Source organism: Eubalaena glacialis, chromosome 11 (genome assembly GCF_028564815.1).
Source record: "Eubalaena glacialis isolate mEubGla1 chromosome 11, mEubGla1.1.hap2.+ XY, whole genome shotgun sequence".
Lineage (NCBI taxonomy): Eukaryota > Metazoa > Chordata > Mammalia > Artiodactyla > Balaenidae > Eubalaena > Eubalaena glacialis.
The window spans coordinates 65,749,330-65,765,056 of record NC_083726.1 but is presented as its reverse complement, the minus strand read 5'-3'; the positions used below and the strand labels follow the sequence as shown (position 1 = coordinate 65,765,056).

The 15,727-nt window shown below is 38.1% G+C and overlaps 1 long non-coding RNA gene across 1 annotated transcript in view; it reads left to right on the top strand.

Moving 5' to 3' along the window:
* Window positions 1-15,727, top strand: part of LOC133101277 (uncharacterized) — a 78,472-nt gene that overhangs the window by 20,220 nt on the left and 42,525 nt on the right. The gene's annotated exons all lie outside the window — the stretch shown is intronic.

Sequence of the window (15,727 nt, the reverse complement as noted above, 5' to 3'; positions counted from 1 at the left end):
TGCAAGACTCTTCAGGAAGTGCAACATCTAACATATTGCCTGAGCAGGAAAGTAGCCATGGCTGAGGGAGGTGCCTAGGCAGACTAAAAGCAATCTTACAAATTCCTTCACCACACCCCACCAAAGCACCTGAGAGCTCCCAAGTACCCAATGGGATGTGGAAGTTCTGAGAAGGCTGGCAAACTGAAAGAGACTTGGAGCTGGAATAAAAAGGACTTAGTCTAGAGGTCAAGGTAGGAACCCTAGATATCAGCACAAGAAGTCTAAAGACAGGTGGGGCAAACTACAACTCAGCAGAGGCCAGCAAGGACAGAAAGTACAGGGATCAGATTCCCTTCCTCCAATTCAAGAATTATACCCAAGCCCCTCTAGGAACTTAAATCACCTTAGAGAGGATAAGAGAAGGAGAGGGTAGAAGAGTTTAAATCTTGATTTTGACTACATATTCACTCAAATGAGACTATTCTAAACAAGAAGTAACTGATTTATCTTAAAAGTAGTATTTAAGTTTTTTTCAGTTGCTGGGGGTTTGTGAGATGATGAATTTCAGTTATAGAGAAGGGAAACCCAAATGAACTAAAAAAAAAAAAAAGGAATTAGTACTACTAATAGGCCTTTGACAGAGATGTGGGAGCATTTGGAAAATTTTATATGGAAAATCAAGCAAAAAATGAGGCAGTGGACTTCCCTGGTGCGCAGTGGTTAAGAATCCGCCTGCCAATGCAGGGGACACAGGTTCGAGCCCTGGTCCCAGAAGATCCCACATGCTGTGGAGCAACTAAGCCCCTGCACCACAATTACTGAGCCTTTGCTCTAGAGCCCATGGGCCACAACTACTGAAGCCCGTGCGCCACAACTACTGAAGCCCACGCGCCTAGAGCCCTGCTCCGCAACAAGAGAAGCCACCGCAATGAGAAGCCCCTGCATCGCAACAGAGTAGCCCCCACTCACCCCACAACTAGAGAAAGCCCGCGTGCAGCAACGAAGACCCAGCACAGCCAAAAATAAATAAATGAATAAATAATTTTTTTTTTTAAAAAAGGAAGCATGATTACAGTGCACTATTTGCTTCAGCAATGAGTAATACTTAAATAATCATAATAATATAAGCACTGGCTTATTTAAATCGAAACTTTGTTGGTGAGATAGCCAGGAGGTGAAATGTGAGGAGTATAAAAGAACTAAGTTCTCAACTAATATGGTGAAAAGTAAATAGGTAATGTCTACAATTGATAAATCAAGACATAGCTGCATAGACACATTATTTAGAAATAAGTAGGTTAATTCCAAGGGAAATGGTTAGATGAATTACGGGTAATTGCCTCTGGTGAACAGGTCTAGAGTAGAGGAGGAATAATACAGGAAAACCATTGTTTTAAAATAACTACTAGATTTGTGGTTTTCGTAAATTTTTTATTGAAATATAACATATATGTAACAACCTACATATAGAAAAGGGTACAACTCATAAAAGTACAGCTTGATAAATTAACCTAAAGTGAACAAACCTGTGTAAATTAGTGACCAGATCAAGAATGTTTAATTTTTAAACCATGTACATATATTCTTTGACAGATATTTAATAATACTAAAGAGTTAAGCTATCAGGAGAGAGAAAAATGCTTTTGATAATACTGCTTTTGAAAATACTACTAAAATCTGGAGCAGTGCTGTTCAATATGGTAACCTCTAACTGCATGTGGCTATTGAATACCTGAAATGTGACTAGTCTGACTGAGGAACTGAATATTTTATTTTTGTAAATTTTAATTTATTTAATTTTTTTCAGTGTTTTTTCAATTTTTATTTTATATTGGAATGTAGTTGATCTACAGTGTTGTGTTAGTTTCAGGTGTACAGCAAAGTGATTCAGTTATACATATACATATGTATTCTTTTTCAGATTTTCTTCCCATATAGGTTATTACAGAGTATTGAGTAGAGTTCCCTGTGCTATACAGTGGGTCCTTGTTGATTATCTATTTTATATATAGTAGTGTGTATACGTTAATCCCAACCTCTTAATTTATCCCTCCCTCCCACCTTTCCCCTTTGGTAACCATAAGTTTGTTTTCTAAGTCTGTGAGTCTGTTTCTGTTTTGTAAGTAAGTTCATTTGTGTCATTTTTTTAGATTCCACGTGTAAGTGATATCATATGATATTTGTCTTTGTCTGACTTACTTCACTTAGTATGATAATCTCTAGGTCCATCCATGTTGCTGCAAATGGCATTATTTCATTCTTTTTTATGGCTGAGTAATATTCCATTGTATATATGTACCATATCTTCTTTATCCATCCATCTGTTGATGGACATTTAAGTTGCTTCCATGTCTTGGCTATTGTAAATAGTGCTGCTATGAACATTGGTGTGCATATATCTTTCTGAATTATGGTTTTCCCTGGATATATGCCCAGGGGTGGGATTGCTAGATCATATGACAGCTCTATTTTTAGTTTTTTAAGGAACCTCCATACTGTTCTCCATAGTGGCTGTACCAATTTACGTTCCCACCAACAGTGTAGGTAGTTTCCCTTTTCTCCACACCCTTTCCAGCATTTATTATTGTTTGTAGACTTTTTGATGATGGCTGTTCTGACAGGTGTGAGGTGATACCTCATTGTAGTTTTGATTTGAATTTCTCTAATAATTAGCAATGTTGAGCATCTTTTCATGTGTTTTTTGGCTATCTGTATGTCTTCTTTGGAGAAATGTCTGTTTAGATCTTCTGCCCATTTTTTGTTGGTTTTTAAAAAAATATTTATTTATGGGCTTCCCTGGTGGTGCAGTGGTTAAGAATCCGCCTGCCAATGCAGGGGACATGGGTTCGATCCCTGGTCTGGGAAGATCCCACATGCCGCGGAGCAACTGGGCCCGTGAGCCACAACTACTGAGCCTGCGCGTCGGGAACCTGTGCTCCGCAACAAGAGAGGCCGCGATAGTGAGAGGCCCGCACACCACGATGAAGAGGGGCCCCTGCTCGCCGCAACTAGAGAAAGCCCTCGCACAGAAACGAAGACCCAACACAGCCAAAAATAAATAAATTTATTTTAAAAAAATTTTTTATTTATTTATTTAGGCTGTGCTGGGTCTTAGTTGCGGCATGCGGGATCTTTGTTGCGGCGTGTTTAGTTGTGGCATGTGGACTCTTAGTTGTGGCACGTGGGCTTCTTAGTTGCGGCATGCGGACTTCTTAGTCACAGCATGCAGACTTCTTAGCTGCGGCATGCGGACTCATAGTTGCTGCATGCATGTGGGATCTAGTTCCCTGACCAGGGATCGAACCCGGGCCGCCTGCATTGGGAGCGTGGATTCTTACCCACCCACCCACCAGGGAAGTCCCTTTTTTTTTTTTTTGATATTGAGCTGCACGAGCTGTTGTATATTTTGGAGATTAATCCCTTGTCGGTCACATTGTTTGCAAATATTTTCTCCCATTCTTTGGATTGTCTTTTTGTTTTGTTTATGGTTTCCTTTGCTGTGCAAAAGCTTTTAAGTTTAATTAGGTCCTATTTGTTTATTTTTGTTTTTTATTTTCATTACTCTAGGAGGTAGATCCAAAAAGGTGTTGCTGCGATTAATGTCAAAGAGTGTTCTGCCTATGTTTTCCTCTCAGAGTTTTATAGTATCCGCTCTTACATTTAGGTCTTTAATCCATTTTGAGTTTACTTTTGTGTGTGGTGTTAGAGAATGTTCTAATTTCATTCTTTTACATGTAGCTGTCCAGTTTTCCCAGAACCACTTATTGAAGAGACTGTCTTTCTCCATTGTATATTCTAATTAATTTAAATTTAAATAGTCACATGTAGTGGCTACCATATTGCACAATGAACATCTAGAGACTTGAGTATTTAAAGTTTCTGTACAGAGAAGAAAGGAAAGCTCAACTTCCTCAGGTTAAATGAGAACTGGTGACAAGGCATTTTGAAAGTAATGAAAATAAAGTACCAATAACAATTAAAGAGGATTAAGTAGAATATTAAGTAGAGATTAACCATGATCTGAATTTATGTATATGAACTATAGTCTATAAGAAAGCAGTACAGATTCAGAAAATAATTTAAAAATTGAGAAAGCAAATTCCTACAGTAGTTACAAAGGAAATACTTTTTTTTTTTTTTTTGGCCGCGCAGTATGGCATGCGGGATCTTAGTTCCTAACCAGGGATTGAACCCATGCTCCCTGCAGTGGAAGTGCAGAGCCCTAACCACTGGACTGCCAGGGAATTACCACAAAGGAAATACTTAATAGGCTGATGTTTACCCGTGAAAAGAAAACGAAATCTCAATATTGACTGGTAAGATTTGTGGTGATTGAAAAAAATTTCCTTCTGCTTTTCTATATTTAGCAAAATTTCTTTAATCCAAATGCATTACTTTTAAAAAAAAATTTTATAAATTTATTTATTTTTGGCTGCGTTGGGTCTTTGTTGCACACAGGCTTTCTCTAGTTGCAGAGAGTGGGGGCAATTGCGGTGTGCAGGCTTCTCATGGTGGTGGCTTCTCTTGTTGCGGAGCACGGGCCTAGGTGTTTGGGCTTCAGTAGTTGTAGCACGTGGGCTCAGTAGTTGTGGCTCGCGGGCTTAGTTGCTCCGCGGCATGTGGGATCTTCCCGGACCAGGGCTCGAACCCGCGTCCCCTGCATTAGCAGGCGGGTTCTTAACCACTGCGCCACCAGGGAAGCCCAGGGGGAAATCTTTTAATGCCTAAATTAAGGATTTGCTTTTTCTTCTGCCAGATGCCCGGGGGCACTACCATTGTAGGAAGACTTTAAACTAAACTCGTGGCTTTAGGATTTTTGGAACACCCAAGTTGTGTGAATTAGAGTTGCAAATTCATGGAAGAGCTGGTTATTCTGGCCATTTCTCAGGTATTCTTTTTCGTTTGTTTTTCCCCTTTTACCTGGTTATATTAAGGCAATTTTCATTGCAATCCCCTGAAGAGAGGGTTGGGGTAGATTTACTTCAAGCTCAACGTTACACTGAAGGTTTAACCCTTCAGAGTGCCAACTTTTTATCACTTGAAAATGGACGATGGCAGATATCAAATTACTGTGTTTTAAGATTCTATTAGTTGTAACAGAATAGTGTAAGTTTTACTTTACAATGTCAAAATTTACAGTATGCTTAAAATTACATTCTTTTTTAACCACAAACTTAACTTGAAAATTTTTAGGTATTTCAAAAATGTGAAGACCACCAATTTAGAGGAATGGTCACACAATTGTTTAAGAAGACATTTATACCCACCTAATCTCATGGCTTTAAATATTATCTGTATAATGGTGAATACCAAATTTATATCTCCCACCTAGACTTTTCCGCTATTCCCTGAAGCACATATCCAGCTGCCTACTCATCTCCAATAGGATGCCTTGCAGGCATCCTAAATTTATCATGTCCAAAACAGAATTCTTGAATTCTACCCTCTCCCTATACAGTACTCACATGCACACAGTCTGCTCCTTTCCTCTCCTAGTGTTCTCCATCTGAGTACATGTTACCTCTGTTCACTCAGCTGCTCAGGAGTTATTCTTAACTCCTCTTTTTAAAATATGTTTTTTATCATCTAATGCATCAGCAAACCTTGTCAGCTCTACCTACAAAATATATCCTAAGTTGTCTGTTATCTCTCTTCTAGATGTAAAAGTAGTCTACTCACTGCTCTCCCTATTTCTATCCTTTTTTTTAAAAAAATTTATTTATTTATTTATTTATTTATGTATGGCTGCGTTGGGTCTTCGTTGCTGTGCGCGGGCTTTCTCTGGTTGTGGCGAGAGGGGGCTACTCTTCGTTGCGGTGCGTGGGCTTCTCATTGCAGTGGCTTCTCTTGTTGCAGAGCACGGGCTCTAGGCGCACAGGCTTCAGCAATTGTGGCGCACGGGCTTAGTTGCTCCACAGCATGTGGGATCTTCCTGGACCAGGGCTCGAACCGTGTCTCCTGCATTGGCAGGCGGATTCTTAAGCACTGCACCACCAGGGAAGCCCTGCTATTTCTATTCTTACCGTCTGTTTTTAAAAAGTGTTCCTTTAAAAATATAACTTTTATCATGCCCACTCTGAAGGCTTCTTTTCATTCTTAGAATAATATCCAAATATACTTACACTGTTCTGAAAGGTTCTATGTGGTCTGGCTCCTGGCCACCTTTCTGGCTTCATATTATATCATTTTCCCACTCACTCATTCCACTTCAGCTGCACTGGCCTTCTTACTGCACCTCGAACACAGTAAATATGGTACTTTGCCTCTACTTTTATAGTTCCCTTTGCCTAGTTTGCTCTTCCCCCAGATATCCACTCCTTCATTTCCTTAAAGTTTCTCCTTCCATATTATCACCTCAAACAGGCCTTGACCTTTCTTTGTAAAATAGCATCTTCCATCCCTTCCTGTCCCCCTTAACTTCTTAGCACATTTATTATTTGCTTATTTTCTACCTCCTCACTGGAATATAAGTTATAAAAGGGGAGTATCTTGTCTGTTTTGTTCACTGCCTTATTAACCCCAGCATCTTCTGTAGTAGGTGGTGAATAAACATGTATTGAATATGAACTGAATGTATAAATGTGTATCACCCAATGCCTGCCATAGGGCTATTTATATATTTAGTTTTGAAAAGATATTAAATGAATGAATGAATGGATATAGTATCACTCGTGTACTTCATTGTTTTCCTTTATTTGGGAAGATTACATTGTGTATAATGTGAGGACTGTTTCCTTCTCAGTTTGTTAGGTTTTGAGATACCAACCCAGGTTCTCAATCTTAATCCTCAGCACTTCAAATGACTTTATAGGGTCTCCATTCCCTAACTTCTAACAGTATGGACAGGAAGCCTGCCCAGTGAAAATTTAAAGGACAGACAACAAATTATTTTTTAGATTTTTAGAGTTTAGATTAACTTTGTAAATTTTATTTTTGCCTTTCAACCTAATCAAAATGAGCTTAGGCCACTTTTCTTGCCTATAATATAAACATTTTTGTCCCACAGAAAATATTATAAAGTGATTTCATCTTGCAAAAAAGGAATTACTTGTCATTTTGGCACAATCCAGGTTCAAGAACGAATTCTCATGTGTACTATCAAATAACACTCATTTCTGGATGATAGAGAAAACAAGGAATTTTTTTTTAAACAGTAAAAATATCAATCACATTATCAAACATAGTTGCACATAGGTACTATCCTTAGTAACTTAGAAAGAATAGCAGTTATGTCGGGTCAGCAGTGAAAAAGTGCTGACTTTACCTCTGGTGTTTCTGAAGAGAGGACAAACTGTAAAAATGAATGAGAAGCTGGTAATTTTGAAATATTCACTCAAGTTAAATTTCCATTAATGAAAATTTAAAACAATATATTTTATATATGAAGGAAGAGAATTGTTGTTTAGTCCTATATAGTTTTTTTGGGGGAATTATCTAAGTAAGGCTTTTCTTTAAGATTAATGAAATCTATATCTCACTGACTATACTAGCTTCAATACTCCTAAAAAGTATAAATTGGGAGATACAAAATATGTAAGTTATGAAGACTGTTGGCATATTTTCAACCAACCAAAATATGATTCTGTAGGGGAAGCAGACAGATATTCTGCTTCTATATATATTAGGAGAAAATTATGCTGTGTTTAAATTTCCCATCTGGCAGAACTTCAAGTTCAGAATATTAAATAAGGATGCTTTAAAAGTTAACTCTCTCTCTCAAATTAGAACCTACCTTGCCCCTTTTAATACATTCTACAGAAGGTGTCTTTTTTTAAAAAATATTTATTTATTTATTTGTCTGCGTCGGGTCTTAGTTGTGGGATCTTTATTGCAGCATGCGGATCTTTCATTGCAAAGTACGGGCTCTTCATTGCGGCGCCCAGGCTCCAGAGCGCGCAGGCTCAGTAGTTGCGGCACGCGGGCTCTCTAGTTGTGGCGCGCGGGCTCTAGAGCGCGCAGGCTTAGTTGCCCCATGGCATGTGGGATCTTAGTTCAACAACCAGGGATCGAACCCGCATCCCCTGCGTTGGAAGGCGGATTCTTAACCACTGGACCACCAGGGAAGTCCCTACAGAAGGTGTCTTAATGCTGTTCTCTACTGTAGCTGTAGAATAAAATATTCTACTTAATAAACCCAAGTAGGGAAAAATCCCTGCATCTTATCACAGATGTAAAAAGCTATCCCAGTGGAACGATCATATTGGATCCCTGATGAGTATAGAGAATATGTTGTGCAGCACAATAGTGTTCCTTCAGGGAACATTAATTATAACTAATACTTCTGTCTAACAATGGATAATATTGCATTTAACATCATCAAATAACTATAAAACATTGTTGAAAGAAATTAAAGATGATCTAAATAAATGGAAAAATGTTTAAGTATTGGAAGACTTACTATTGTTAAGATGGCAACATTCCCCAAATTGATATACAGATACAATACAATCCCTATCAAAACCCCCAGCTGACTTCTTTGCAGAAATTAACAAACTGATCCTAAAATTTATATGAAAATTCAAGGGACCAAGAATAGCCAAAAAAACTTGAAAAAAAACAAAGTTAGTGGACTCATATTCCCTGATTTCAAAACTTTCTACAAAGCTACAATAATCAAGACTCTGTGGGACTTCCCTGGTAGCACAGTGGTTAAGAATCTGCCTGCCAATGCAGGGGACACAGGTTCAAGCCCTGGTCGGGGAAGATCCCACATGCCTCTGAGCAACTAAGCCCGTGTGCCACAACTACTGAGCCTGTGCTTTAGAGCCCACGAGCCGCAACTACTGAAACCCGAGTGCCTAGAGCCCATGCTCTGCAACAAGAGAAGCCACCTCAATGAGAAGCCCGCGCACCACAATGAAGAGTAGTCCCACTTGCTGCAACTAGAGAAAGCCCGCATGCAGCAACGAAGACCCAACGCAGCCAAAAATAAGTAAATTAATAATAAAAGACTGTGTGGTGCTGGCATAAGTATAGATATATGGAATAGAATTAAGAGTCCGGAAATAAACTTGCACACTTATAGTCAATCAATTTTTGACAAGGTTTCAAGATAATTCAATGAGGAAAAAATAGTCTTTTCAACATATATTGCTGGGACAACTAGACATCTATATGTAAGGGAATAAAGTTAGATCCCTTCCTCACACATACACAAACATGTATACACGCATTAACTCAAATGGATCATAGACCTAGTGTAATAGATCAAACAATAAAGCTCTTAGAAGAAAATATAGAAGTAAATCTTAATGACCCTGGGTCAAAGCCTTCTTTGATATGACACCCCAAGCATAGGCAATTAAAAACATGTGTTTCAAAGGACTCTATCAGGAAATAGTATGGGGACTTCCCCGGTGGGCCAGTGATGAAGACTCTGTGCTCCCACTGCAGGGGGCGCAGGTTCGATCCCTGGTTGGGGAACTAAGATCCCACATGCTGCATGGCCAAAAAAAAAAAAAAAAAAATTATGTATATAATATTATCCATTTTATTCATTCTCACATAATGGGAGAAAATATTTCCAAATTATAAGATATTCATATCTAGAACATGTAAAGAATTCTTACAACTCAATAATAAAAGACAAATAATCCAATTAAAAAATGGGTAAAGAATCTGAATATACATTTCTCCAAAGAAGATATACAAATGGCCAATGAGTACATGAAAAGGTGCTCAACATCATTAACCATCAGGGAAGTGTAAATCAAAATCCAAGTGAGATACCACTTCACACCCACTAGGATGGCTACAATCAAAAAGAAAGATAATAAGTCTCAGTGAGGGTATAGAAAAATTGGAACTCTCCTACACTACTGCTAGGAATGTAAATGGTGCAACCACTTTGGAAAATAGTTGGGCAGTTCCACAAAATATTAAGCATAGAGTTACCTATAAACCAGAAATTCCACTTCTAGGATTATATCAAAGAGAAATGAAAACATATGGCCACACAGAAACTCATACACAAATGTTCATAGCAGCTGTAGGGGAGGAAAAAAATATTTTCCTTTTACTCTTCTAAGTTCTTGGCTGGAGTTCTGTAACAAAAGACAGATTAGTAAGGGAAAAACAAATAGAAGTTTATTAACACGTATATCTCATATATACATGGGAGAAACTCAGGAATAGTAATTTAAAGGTTTGTTTAAAACTTGGGCTTATATAGCATCTTAGCAAAGGAACAAATTTTTAGAAAAGTGACAAAGACAAAGAAAGGATCTTGAGTCTCTAGGGGTGGCAAATTGTGGGAAGGTAAATATGTGGGGGAACTAATGGAAGATAAGGGCTCGTCTGTAAAGTTTGCTGTAGAGAACCTCTGGTGCTGTCTCTGTGCTGATAAAGGTCTGGAGTTATCAGTGATTAACTTCTGTGCAAATTTATGTCCTGCCTGCTTTTAGGCAAATGGGGAAAGCAGAGAGCTTTTTTTTTTTTTTTAATTTATTTATTTATTTATTTATTTATGGCTGTGTTGGGTCTTCGTTTCTGTGCGAGGGCTTTCTCTAATTGTGGCAAGCGGGGGCCGCTCTTCATCGCCGTGCGCGGGCCTCTCACTATCGCGGCCTCTCCTGTTGCGGAGCACAGGCTCCAGACGCGCAGGCTCAGTAATTGTGGCTCACGGGCCCAGTTGCTCCGCGGCATGTGGGATCTTACCAGACCAGGGCTCGAACCCGTGTCCCCTGCATTGGCAGGCAGATTCTCAACCACTGCGCCACCAGGGAAGCCCAGAGAGCTTTTTTTTGTATCTGCTTCTTCTCAGTTGCCTTCAGTTCAAAATAATCTTTATGACAAAGTGGCATGTTTTGGGGTGGCAAATTCTGCTATCTTTCACAGCATTATCGTAATAGCCAAAAATTGGAAACACCCCAAACGCCCATCAACTGATGAAAGGATAAAGAAAATGTTGTATCTCTATACAATGGAATATTATTTGACAATAAAAAGAAATGAAGTACACACTACAACATAGATGAGCCTTGAAAACATCATGCTAAGTAAAAGAAGCCACATATTATATGATTCTGTTTACAGGAAATGTCCAGAATAAGCAAATCCATAGGTACAGGAAATAGATTAGTGTTTGCCATAGGCTAGGGGGAGGTTTGAATGGGGAGTGACTGCTAATAGGTACAGAGTTTAGGGGTTTTTTTTGTAGAATATGAAATTGTTCTGGAATTAGATGGTGGTAATGTTTGCACAACCTGGTGAATATACTAAAAACAAATTGTACACTAAAATTGTACACTAATTAGTGAATTTTATGGTATGTGAAGTATATATTGATTAACAAGGCAGAGAAATTGCTGTATTTTAAAATTTCTTGCCCTACTGGTGTTTCCTAACCCTATAACAGTCTGGAGTACTTTAAAAGAAATATTTCAAAAATATGTCTACTTGGGACTTCCCTGGTGGTCCAGTGGGTAAGACTGCATGCTCCCAATGCAGGGGGCTCAGGTTCGATCCCTGGTCAGGGAACTAGATCCCACATGCATGCCGCAACTTAGAGCCTGCGTACCACAACTAAAGATCCCGAGTGCAGCAACGAAGATCCCACGTGCTGCAATTAAGGCCCGGCACAGCCAAAATAAATAAATAAATAAATATTTTAAAAAAAATAATGTCAACTTGACTTTTTTTTTTTTTAAAGGAATAAAGAAGCCAGTTACACCTACATATTGTGTACTCTATTTATTCACTTATTTACTTATTTCTTTATTATTTTCCCCCAGGACTTTATTCTGTGCGCGTGGTGGGGAAAGGGAGGTGAGGGAAGGGAGAATGGGGCAAGGAAGACACCCACCTGTGCTGCACTGGTGGGGTGGTAGCAAAGATTGCTGCCTTGGAGAGGAACATGGCAGGGGAGAGGACCTGTGGGTTGTTCTCTGCAGCCCCAGACGCCCAGAGTGGTGGAGAGAGGAGGAAGGTTCATGTCCATAAGGAACCGTTGGCTGTTGGGGAAACTTTCCTGCCAGGTCAGGCACAGCACTGGGGGCTGTGTTTGGAGCTTGGGTCTTCTTTATGAGTTTACTAATGTTTACAGAACTGCGCAGCAGGAAAATGGAAGACTGGGGGGAGGTGAAAATCGAAAGCTGGCCGGAAGGGCATGGGGAGCCCCTGATGGGAAGGTGTGCCTATGGGCTTTCAGGACTCCATTATATGAAATGTCCAGAATAGGAAGATACAAAGAGACAGGAAGTGGATTAGTGGTTCTTTAGGGGTGGGGGTTGCCTAGGTTACAGAGTTTCTTTGCGTGGGGGGTGGGATGATGAAAATGCTCTAATATTGATTGTGGTGATGGTCGCACCACACTAAATATACTGAAAATCATTGAATTGTGCACATTAAATTGTATGACGTGAATTATATTTAAATAAAATTGTTATATTAGGGAAAAAAACCTACAAGGGATAAAGTGTGAGGGGCAGGCATTAACCTTGGGGTAGGGAGAATGGATGCTAGTCTATCACTGTGTACTCGGATTTTAATGTCTCAGGATACTTGAAATAGCTACCCAAAATGTCATCTGCTTTGCCTAAGACAGTGCTTAAAATTCTTCTCCTGGTGGTTTCTTTAAAAGTCAAATCTTTAGTTCCTAAAAATTCCCTGTTTAAATGCCAGTACTTTAGTAAAAGATGATATTTTAATTAATCAGTTACTATTTTTATAGATACTAGTAGGCTGTTGATAGAAATTAAAGCTTTGGGTAAGAGAAACAGAATGGGGTATTAGAGTATGGGTAAGGGTTGAGAGTGGCCAGTACCAGAAAGTGAGGTGCTGAATAAGGATGTGAGACTCTTCAGAAGAAAACTTCATTTACATCAGAGTATTCCTAAAGTTGGTGCTATTATTTATGACTACATTGCTTAAACCCTATACTCTTTTGATAAAATTAAGATTTTTTGCTCTTTACCAAAAAAACTGAAAGAATGAGAATGGCTCAGGCTCAAGGTTGCAGGTGAGACATTTGCTTAACATCTTTTTTTCAAATATATTTTTAAAATATTTATTTATTTCATTTATTTATTTGTTTTTTTGGCTGCATCGGGTCTTAGTTGTGGCGTGTGGGCTTCTCTCTAGTTGTGGCACGTGGGCTTCTCTCTAGTTGTGGCGTGTGTGCTCCAGAGCACATGGGCTCTGTAGTTGTGGCATGCGGGCTTAGCTGCCCCGTGGCAGTTCCCTGACCAGGGATTGAACGGCGTCCCCTGCATTGGAAGGCGGATTCTTAACCACTGGACCACCAGGGAAGTCCCATGATTAGCACCTCTAATGTGTTCTTTTAAGTAAATGACTTCCTAATTCATTGCCACAAAGTGATTTATAAGATAATGATTTGGAGAGGTTCTTAACTGGGAGTGGCATCTAGAACATGGTAGCCGTCAGCTATAAATAGACTTGTAAAACTAAGAGAGTGCATCATTGAGAATACCCTGGATTTTTTTTAGACACCCAGCCTATATATCCAGTATAAACAGTTTTTTAAGTTCAAATCAGAAAAATTCCTTTCTTTTTAAACATTTCCTCTTTCCTTTGTTCTGTATACTCATTCTAGAAAATTCAGACAACTTAGAAAGTTATGATGAAAGTAAAATTTATGTGAAATCTTGTCATTAGTAAAAATACTGTAATATTTGATAAAGATCCTTTTAGATATCTCTCTATGTATATACATATATGTACATAATTTTATATAAACGGATTTATACATACTATATATCGTGGAAAAAGAAGACTTGGATTTGTATTTGGTTATGAATCTGTTAGAGGCATTTTTCTTTATTTATAATTTGCAAGCTTGCCAAGAGAAAACTAGATCCAAGATCTGTGATTTTTCTAACTAGGGAATCTATACAGCATATATGGTTATTGGTTAAATTAATATAAAGCTAGTAAGATCATCTTAATAGCTTATTTGATTAAAGCTGGTACAATTTATAAACTAACAAAAATCTGTTATAGATATATTTGTGACTCTCTTTAATTCTCTAAATCATATTGTAAAATTTTGCTGTTAGCCCAAGTCTTGGAGTGAAGGGGCTACATTCCAGAATGGTAAAGATAGACTCTGTAGCATAACGTTTTGAGGAACACACACACACAAAATCCTTGTCTCTTTACATGATCTGTCAAGAAAATTGTTATAACAGAGAAAGTCTGAACACAGAGAACAGAACACAGTCAAATTTAATCTTACCTAAGTCCTTCACCTTAGCCTGAATAGCCAGATAAAAAGGATCTGTATTTAGCTTTCTGAGTAGTAAATATTCTTATCCTTCAACTTTCTTACAGAGAAAGGCAATTTATAGCATAGTGTCTAAATAAACATAGTGCCTACATAATTGATATTTACCCAAGCCTTAGAAGGATGAGGAAGTCTGCTCTAGAAGAGCAGACCCCCTGAAAGCACTTTGTCTCATGATGCCACTATTCCCTGTGTTGTATAAAATGGTCCACAGGAACTTTTATTCATTCTGTATTAAAAAAAATCTGGTATGGTGCCATCTATGGTATATGCTCTTTGTCAAGTGCATGCTTAGATGACATGTGCAAACGCACACACGGAACCTTTTGTGATTTTGATTGGAATTGCATTGAATCTATAGATTGATTTGAGAAGAACTCACATTTTATTAGGTGACTCTTCCAACTCACAGAATAAGTATATAATTCCATGTATTTAAGTGTGTTTTAGTGTTTTTCAATAAAGTTTTATTAAAATATGTCTTGCATATTTTGGGTAATTTTATCCCTAGGCACTTTATATGTTTTTTGATACTGTTATGAACAATATCCTTTGTAAAGTTAAAATTTCTAATCATTTTTGGTATATAAAAATGTAGTTGATTTTTCTATTTTTTTTGTTTGTTTTTACAATATCTTTTATTGGTAATGATGGACTTGAGGTAATCAACAGTTCAGCTACAGTCTATAAAGGGTTTTTGTAAAAATGCATTCATTTTCTGATAATAAATAAATCCAGACTCTGTACAGTTTAGAAAAACTATGATGGTGGCAAATAGCAAAATAGAAAGATAATAAATCTTGGGTTCAAAATGAAATGATTAAATCAAAGAAGAGTGTTAAACATATTTTTGGAGTCCCCTCATTGGGGAGTCATGTAACGGACACCATTCCCTCTCAAGGCTCTCGAGTGGGCACTAGAATAATGTCGACTTTAAAGCCTTCTCCTCTAATATCCCCTCTGGTTCAATTTTTGATTATGAAACAAATCCTTTTGGCATGAGATGAAAAAATAAAAGTGCAGATTCATTCAGGTGGAATTAGTTCAGTTAGATCTTTTGGTGTCCTAACAATTCAAACTGAAATTAAGGGCTTCCTACAGCATTCCTATAAGCTTCTGAAAACACAGCCAAAGGGCACTCAGAAAGATGAAACATTTTTCCTATTTCTGTAAATATTCAAAGGACTGAAAAATCAACACCTAGAAAAAAACAAGGCATAAATTCATCAGCACCAAGTAGAAAAGATCTTCAAATGTTGCAGGTCTGTTATGTGTCCTGATATCCCTGTGTTGATGAATAGGTTCACAATCTCCCCTCTAGGAAAAGTCCACTGCCTAAGGTTAACACCTTTAGGCAAAAGGTAAAGCTCAGCAAATGACTTCATTTTACATTTTGATTCATCCATAGTTTTTAGAAAAAAGGAATTTCAAGGTTTTGGCACTCCTTTAAACACATTTTCTTTGGAGGACGTATGGTTTCAGGTTAGAGTGTCTTCCTTCCCT